Source organism: Athene noctua, chromosome 1 (assembly GCF_965140245.1).
Source record: "Athene noctua chromosome 1, bAthNoc1.hap1.1, whole genome shotgun sequence".
NCBI classification, from domain to species: domain Eukaryota; kingdom Metazoa; phylum Chordata; class Aves; order Strigiformes; family Strigidae; genus Athene; species Athene noctua.
In genome coordinates this window covers 219,324,888-219,333,176 of record NC_134037.1, presented here as the reverse complement: position 1 = coordinate 219,333,176, position 8,289 = coordinate 219,324,888, and the positions used below count along the sequence as shown (strand labels likewise).

Sequence of the window (8,289 nt, the reverse complement as noted above, 5' to 3'; positions counted from 1 at the left end):
TAAACCCAAAAGAAGAATTTTGTAACATCTAATTTTGCCCTCAATAGGGAGGCTGAAATTACAGCTTTTGAATTAAAGGATAACCTATGTTAAAAGTAATTACTTAAGTTGTAGGATTTCTGGTTTTAGTATACTTCCTTTTGCAATTTAGAAAAAAATAGGAGGGTGATAATGTGACAGATCCTTAAAGAGCTACATCCTCTTCTTTGCTCTTTTATTGAGCAGAGCTCATTTGTTTCACTCCTAATTTCCTTAATTACTGTGGTAATCAGTCGCTTTGGTCTGGATGCATGCAGGTTCCACGGCATGTTTAATTGTGTGCCTGAAGTCCTGTGCAGTATCAGGGACGGTCAGGATCCCCAAAGGGCGGCTCGTAATTAGCTGGTCACTGAACCTGGTGACCTCTACGCTCAAATAAATACCCTTCCTTGTGTTTGGTTTCTATACCCAACTGAGTCAGAAGCCTCTTATGGACTATTTTAGGAGTATTGGCTCTTTTTCTGAACTGTGTGTGGGTTACCAATCTGGATCTCAAGAAGAAATCTGCCAAATTTGGCCCTTTCAAGGGATATGGGCAGAGGGGGGTCTAGTAGGAGAAATCCAAGTGAGTTTAGACTTGAGCAGGGTGCTGCATTTATGGTCTTGTTTGAGATGGAGGGAGATAATGCCAGGAGCAATTTTTTTTTTTTTGGGGGGGGTGGGGAGGCGGGAACAATTTTACTGAAAACCTGTAGGCAATGCTTTTGGCATTGTGTATCTTATGTCCTTTATAAGACAGTGTTCTTGTTCACTGTTTTTCACTCTTGAATATAAAAAGTAGTCTGATTTAGTATAGTCCTGATACTTGCCATGTAATGGGAATTGATGTGCATGTGGTAATACAGACTTGCTGGAGTGGTTCTTTAGTCACAGTGCCTTAAAGTACAAGTGACAGGAAAAAAACAACAACCTATTGAAATACTTTGTGCCAAATATCATGAGTATACATGCTGTAATATGAAGTAGGAAATAAAAGACTTTTTTGCACTTCTTTTTTGAAATTTATTTTATGCTTTTCAGTGTAGCTGATTGCTTTAGAAAATAGTAAGTATTCACACAGAATTTCATTGAAGATTTGATTTATACTAGAAGAAACTACTAGAAGATGTTGGATCTGGCTTCTTTTGAGGCATAAAGAATTGGTTTCTTAAATACTTATTTATTTTGAAATTAATATAAGAAAATAATAGATATTATGTATTAAGTGTTGAATTGAAAATATTTGGGTTTGTAGTACTTCTTAGATATACTCTTGCTGGTCGTGATTTTGTGTGTGTCTAATTAACTCCCAATTCTAATTTTTATAGACAGTTACTGGGAAAAGCTTTGGAACCAAAGACTTTCGAGCAGCTCTGGAAAACGGAGTCCTGTTGTGCGAGTGAGTATTGACTGACCAATTATAAAAATCCTTCAGATTAACATCAGTTGTCCTCTTTCCTTGCTGGCTGATGAATTTTTTTTTTTTTTAATACCAAAAATATTATGTAATAAGTAATTATCTTTGGTTTTTTTTTAATACCTGTTGTTTGCTGTAGGAAGGTAGAACAGCTTTCAAACATCATCTTTCAATATATCTGTGTTTCATATGTTGTCTTACATACTTCCTTGTTTGTTAGCAAAAGGGTCATGCTGATCCTCTGGCCAGCTGATCTGTTTTATTGGTTGTTATACTCATGGTATCGCCAGGCTTTCTCTTCCGCTTGTGGCGTGGTCATGGCTGGGATCAAGGCACTCACTGTTAGCAGTTATATCCCCTGTTGTTGCGGTTTGGGTTTTTCTCGCCCATCACCACACAGCAATAAGAAATCTTTGTAAATTCTGACAGTTGTTCTCTGAATCCTGAAAGCTACCTCTTCCTACCAGAGAACTTTACACTCAGAGAGGTTTTTAAAAGTACTACATTTCAGAAGTTAATTTTACAAAATTGTAAATTAAAGATAGCGGAGAGACCTTTGATTTCATGTGTCTGTGACTTACTAATACTGCTCTTATGGTTACATGCATGTATCTCTAGAATCTATTGGAAGTGCTTTGGCACGCTTTATAAAAAACTTTTTTTCAAAACAGCAAATACTTTAGGATGATAAAAGCAAATGGATTTGGTCTCAACATAACAGAAACATGTTGTCGTGTGTGTGCACGCAGTCCAGGTTTCTGTACTATGTGGACTGACTTAGTTATTATTTTCGACAACAGACTCTGACCTCAGCTTTTTCTGGAGTGCTTCCTCTAAAAAGCTTCCTTATATATTATAGGCTTGGCAATAATGGGACTTGTCTGGTTTCGTTGCTAGACTGAGTCAGAGGTGTAAAATATCCACTCGTCAGGTCTCTTTCACATATCTGTAATTGGCTTTGTACTTACTGGAACAGATTTACAGGACTGGAAGCGGTGCTAATCCCTTAGAATTTTAAGGAATGGCAGGTGTAAATGTCATTAGAACACCAGTAAGAGAGAAATCTCATTGGGGGACTACCTGGGACATTTGAAAAAAATATCTCAAATCTCAGAGCCACTCTAAAATCAGTTCAGCCAAGCTAACTTTTAGAAAATATTTATAAAGGTTTAGTTGTTTTTGGTATTTTTTTTTTTTTACTATATATCAAAAATAACCAAAGCAAATGCAAAAAGGCAACGTTTCTGCATTTTCCATTCTGTGAATATTACTGTGTTTTCTGTCCTTGCCTTTATTTTTCTCTTAGGGCCCTTTACCCATCCAGTCTATTTTGCTAGTTGTTGCTTCTGCAGTTATCTTCATGATATGGGGGAGTTGGTTCATTTGGAATGCTGTTGTAGAGATGGACACTGTATTTTCACTATTTAAGTAAACAAATGTTAACTAGACTGAATGTGGTAATAGAAATAGTTCCTACTTTTAATAAGAAGGTATTTTTTCAGGTATGTATGTAGTGGGATGTGTGTATTTGCATTCAGCTGTAACTTTTAAATAGTGTCTTTAATAATTGGCAGTGAACTGATATATTCTAATCCTCTGATATCTTCATTGTTGATGCTTATTTGGCAAAAGAATACGAGCCTCCATCTGCCAAATGCAAATCAGTTAAATTTATCTGTAATTAATAGCCATATGGAAGAAAAACATCCTGTAATTTCTTCAGCTGAGCAGCTTGACTTAGGAGGCATACAACTTTCTTTAAAGCAAAAGATGCCTCTTTATGTTGCACTAAATCATATAGCTGTCTTCCTGTGTCATAATTTTAAATTTGACATATATGAAGTACAGAGAGAAGTGATTTTCATAGAAATTCTGTGGAAACAACGAAGAGCAAGATGGGAAGGGTTTTCAGATGTCCAGTTTTCATCTAAGTAATAAAGTGCAAGATCTTAAACAATTGAGGCAAACTAGACATGACGTGGTCTATTTCCTTGGTTCACATGTGACATAGCTAATTTAGTGTCCATAGATACATTGTCTCTGGAGATAGTATATTTGACTTAAACTGTAGCAAGTAAGACCTATACTTGCACTACATATTTCTGTAGCAGTCCAGCTGGTTCATTTGGCCTTCTTAATGACCAAGTAGGCATGTTGACTGTCTGATCAGCAGCTGACAAAATAAAACCTTTTACATTTAACCAGATCTCCTGTGTATATATTAGAGGAAGAAAGTCTCTAAAGTTTTCCTGATCACATGCTACTTCATGTTCTTAAGCACAATAAAGCAAATAAAAGTTATGGATTTGCAAGATTAAAAAAAAAGGGGGGAGACACAACCCAATCTTTTTTTTTTTTTAATTCCACCTCAATAGATCACTTCTTTTGTGTGTGTGTGTGTGTGTGTGTAAAAGTCATCAAATGTATTTTGTTTAGTAAATACCTTAATGCAGTTGAAAAATCTCAGGACCTGCAGCCATCATTTTTTCTTCTTCGGGCACTTAGAAATCTATCCTCCGTTTTTTGTGTTTTGTTTTTGAAATACATTTGCTGCCTGAGTTTTAAACTTCAGATCCTGACTCTGCATTAGCGTGGGTAGATCACAAAACCTTGCTGATGCTTTGTGGGGTAAAGGGTCTGGCCAGACAAGCAGCAACAAGAAGAGGGAGCAAGTCCAAAATCTTCAAAGGTATATAAGCAGATGAAGTCTGCAGGGTGTCCTGAGGTCCCTGCTCTGTGTTGATCTTGTGGTCTAGTTTGTATTTGGTGAACCACAGTATTACCCTACCTCTGTGACTGAAAACCTGGGTATAAAGGTAGAAGGAATTCTGTGCCTTATCCTCACTGCAGAACCCCAATGCAGAGGTATGCACTGGGGCTTGTGTATTCAACAGTGATGTGTTAGTCTGTCTTATCTTCTCAGTTTAGTTATGAATCTTATATAAAGTGAGAGTGATATGAGGCACAATCTCTTCTGGCTGAGACTGTAAATGACTTGCATGTGTGAAATATATGTGCCAAAAATGATTGTTGCACATATCATACTAGGCTTGATAGCGTTACGAAAATGTGAGTTCATTTCTTACACTTAAAGTAGTATCGGTGCTTTCACAATGAACTCTGAAAATTAATATTCTGATATATTTTTAACATCAGAAATTTTATGTGAAGAAAATCTCTACATGGGAAATTTGAATCTGATTAACATCACCATCCACACAGTAGAAACACAGATCTATTTCTGCCTATGCCTACTCAGGCATTTTCTCTTTGCCATTCCCTCAATTTTTTTTTTTTTTTTTAATGTGGTATGACTTATCCCATTTTTGCTTCCACAGTCTGTTGTTGCTTGTCACTTCTTGGAAAACTGATTTTAAAAACAATTAAGGGGGTGTTAATAGATTCAAGTTTACTTGGGTTCAAGTCATATAAGTTAGGACTATATACAGAGTGTTTCTTCATAAGCATTTATACTCATGCTTAAATAAAGTTGATTATGTAACAGAAAATCATATGACTTCTTTTTAGTTTGATTAACAAGATCAAACCTGGCATCATTAAGAAGATCAATCGTCTGCCAACTCCAATAGCTGGCTTGGTAAGTAATGACACCAAATGTAATATCTGGGGTATGACACCAAGTTCTCTTTGTTTTTGGTGAATGCACTCTTACCTATTGTTTTTACATGGTCTTACTAAAAAACCTACTGTTTTCAAAATTTCAGCTCTATTCCCATTTTTGTTTAAAATTGTACCATTTATATGTGTTCTTAGACTGCAAAGGTTACCTATTCTGTGATTTGGATCTGTAACTTTAATCAGCTTGTCACTGTGTGAAGCTTCATCATCCCCAGATGTATCAACCACTGATGGTTCCTGGGTACAAGCCTATATAGTGTTACTTCTCTTTATTTAAAGGCCACCATCCTATTTTATATTCACAACCCACTTCAGATGACCCTTTATTAGGGAATGGGTAGACTGGGAAATGTTCTGTATAACTGGAGTATTTCTAGAATCTGCTTCTTCCCACCCACAGCAAAGCTTAGGTTGCATTAAAATAACTCTGAAGATGCAAAGATCTCTCTTCAGGCTTCAGTTGAGGGATTTGCCAATGTTTTGGCTGTAAACCATGTTGGTGAGGCAGGGGGACAGGAAGTGCAAGAGGGGAGATACATGTAATCATTTTCACAGGAAATTGAAAAGATTTCCTGTATACTGCCTGGCAAACTTGCTGGTCAGAGACGGTAAGATAAATTTTGTAGCTATTTAGACTCAGAAACTGTAGGTAAACAAATTCAAATATTTTTTTTTTCTTCATATTTTTTTCCTACAAAAGTCTTGTTGGCTGTTCATGTCACTAGGGTATCTAGGCCACTTAGTTCTGTCACTAGAACTATTAGCCTCATCTTAAAAGGCCCAAGGTCTTTTAAGACCAAGACAGGGACATATACATGATTCCTGTAACAAGAAGATCCCACTTTATGGTAAACATACAATCTCAACATTAGGGAAAGTTACCTGAATTCTTAATAGGAGTAGAATGCAAAACATCTCTAGACATTTGTATTTATATGTTTTAATGGGATGAGCCAACAAAACATCTGCCTTTGCTGGCCAAAATGTATATCTCTTTAGAGAAAAAGTGTAGTTAACTTGGCCAGAGGTCTTAAGATTGGGTTAACTTGCCATATATTATTGCACAAGCTGCGAAAAGTCATTTCCACATCAAATGAATGTAAAAACTATTGGTTGCCTTTGTCCCAGAAGAGCCCAGGATATTAGACTGGTGAATAACAAGTGCTGCACATTCTTTTCCCATGAGGCATCCAAAAAGAATTAAAATTAAACCAAAATCTTTCTGGGGAGGGCAGCACAGTTCTTCTATCAGCAGTTTGATTGTCTAAATGGCCTCTGAAGTAGCCATTTGATCCAAACCAGAAAACCATAGGATAGATTTCATTTTTGTGGTGACTTAATTGTTGTCTTGAATCATAACTGTAATAACTCTCATTTTGACATGCATTTTTTTCTTCTAGATTCAAAAATTTGGAGCATTCATTAGGCATGTAGTTATATTTTACTTGTAGTGTATTATTGTTTCTTCAAATTGTTTTTAGTTCCTATAAGCCTTCAAAAATAAAGGAAAGGGGAGCAAGGGTGAATGATTGAATGATTCTTGTAAACCAAAATCATCCAGTGGTACTGTTAAAATACCACTTGAAGATAGTCATTGAGACAGAGCTGATGTTTTGTGTTAACCGATGGAAAAGATTTTTACATAAATACTTCCGTTTCAGAAGATCATGACTGAGGGCTGTAATGTGAGGGTTTCAGAAGATGGTGCTTGCGATGGCAATGGTGGGAGGGGAGATGTATTTTCCCAGACTTGAGAGCAATGTGCTCAGTTAGACTAGCTTTGAAGAGCCCAGCTGTCGTCCTGGCATGTAAAACTCAAACTAAAAATGATAGGTTTGTGTATTTATAGAAAAGAAAGCATTGGTACCTGACAGACTCGGGATATTGTAGCTGATGAACCACAGGATTTAGAGATGGAAAGAGCTTACTAAGAAATTGGGTGATAGGCTTGCTTGCCATGTTCTAGAAATATTTTAATTTTTTGCAAGTTTCTTCTCCCACAAATCTGCTTCTAGATATTGTTTTGTGTGGCTCCATATAGATACTTCTATGACTCTCACTTCTGCTGTTTCCGGTGTCTTTCAGTCTCTCATTAAATGCTCCCCACCAGGCCTTTATGAGATGGAGAAGTTGGTGTTGGTAGGGGGAATTATTTCTGTTTGGGTTTGGTTTTGGTTTTTTAAACCATATGGAGTTTTTAACTTCAAGAGATGGCTTTTTTTTTTTCCTAAAGGATAAACAGATGCTGCAACGTGAATTTCAGTCTTGCGTATCCTGTAATCTGAAGATCTTTTCATCATGTTCTTTCTACAGCTCCTCTCCATGGTCCTCTAGACTCATATTCTCAAGTCCATTTCTAAAACATTTTATGCATTCAGCATTGGGAAACTAGCATCCATTTCCCTCCTGGTTTTTCTGATTAAAAGGAAACAACAAACCCATATTCTTAACACTTGTGGTAGTCTGGTTATCAGAAGAAAAAAAATGCTTTAAAAGATATCTTCTTTCTTTTTTCCTTTTTTTGTGGTTGGGTTTGGTTTTGTTGTTTTTTTTTTTCTTCAGGAATTTCTTCAGGCTTGGTTTTGTTCTATAGGGAGTTAATATATTTGACTTCGATATAACTGTGTTTTTTAAGCTTTGTGTTTACTTAAAATACTTGTCAGGGTTGGTTTTTTTCAGCAGTACAGAAATACTCAGTGCTCAACAGGCATCTTTGGCTGAATCTCCAGAAGGGTTTCATTATAGAGTTTCTTTGACTTCATGGTTATTTTAAAAACAAATTTATTGACTAAAATACAAAGTGAAAGACTGTATGAATAATGAAATGTTCTGGTTTATATGGAGTATTGTGTGCTATACTTTTTTGTATGGAGTTAGGATGAAGTACTTTTTTTTAAAATTAAGTGTTACTAATTTGTTATGTCATACTTACTTTTATGACACCTTAATGATCATAAAATCTAATACGGTATTTATATTAGCAGGATCACCTTAATTCCAAGCATATTTTAGACAACTGAAAATAAGTCTTAGCTTTGACCTTTGACTATACTGCTGTCTAGCGATTTTTGGCTGTGGATTGCAGTAGTTCAGGTATAATCATGGTGGAATGGATAAATAAATCCATGTGTTTTGGTGGTTAAATACTGAAATGAAACTTGGCATTCAGTAAACAAAAAATGCTGAATTGATACTAGGTAAACTTAAAAAATTGA

General features: G+C 35.9%; 1 protein-coding gene across 3 annotated transcripts in view; it reads left to right on the top strand.

Moving 5' to 3' along the window:
* The first annotated feature begins 1,347 nt into the window (after nucleotides 1-1,347).
* The window catches only part of LMO7 (LIM domain 7), a 95,968-nt gene continuing 89,026 nt past the window's right edge, over nucleotides 1,348-8,289 (top strand). The window contains exons 1-2 of one of the 3 annotated variants that reach the window (XM_074911948.1): nucleotides 1,348-1,417; nucleotides 4,964-5,033. The gene's annotated coding sequence lies outside the window, so the exon portion shown is untranslated. The remainder of the gene's footprint in view (nucleotides 1,418-4,963; nucleotides 5,034-8,289) is intronic. The other 2 variants (XM_074911958.1, XM_074911968.1) reach the window with 2 other exon arrangements.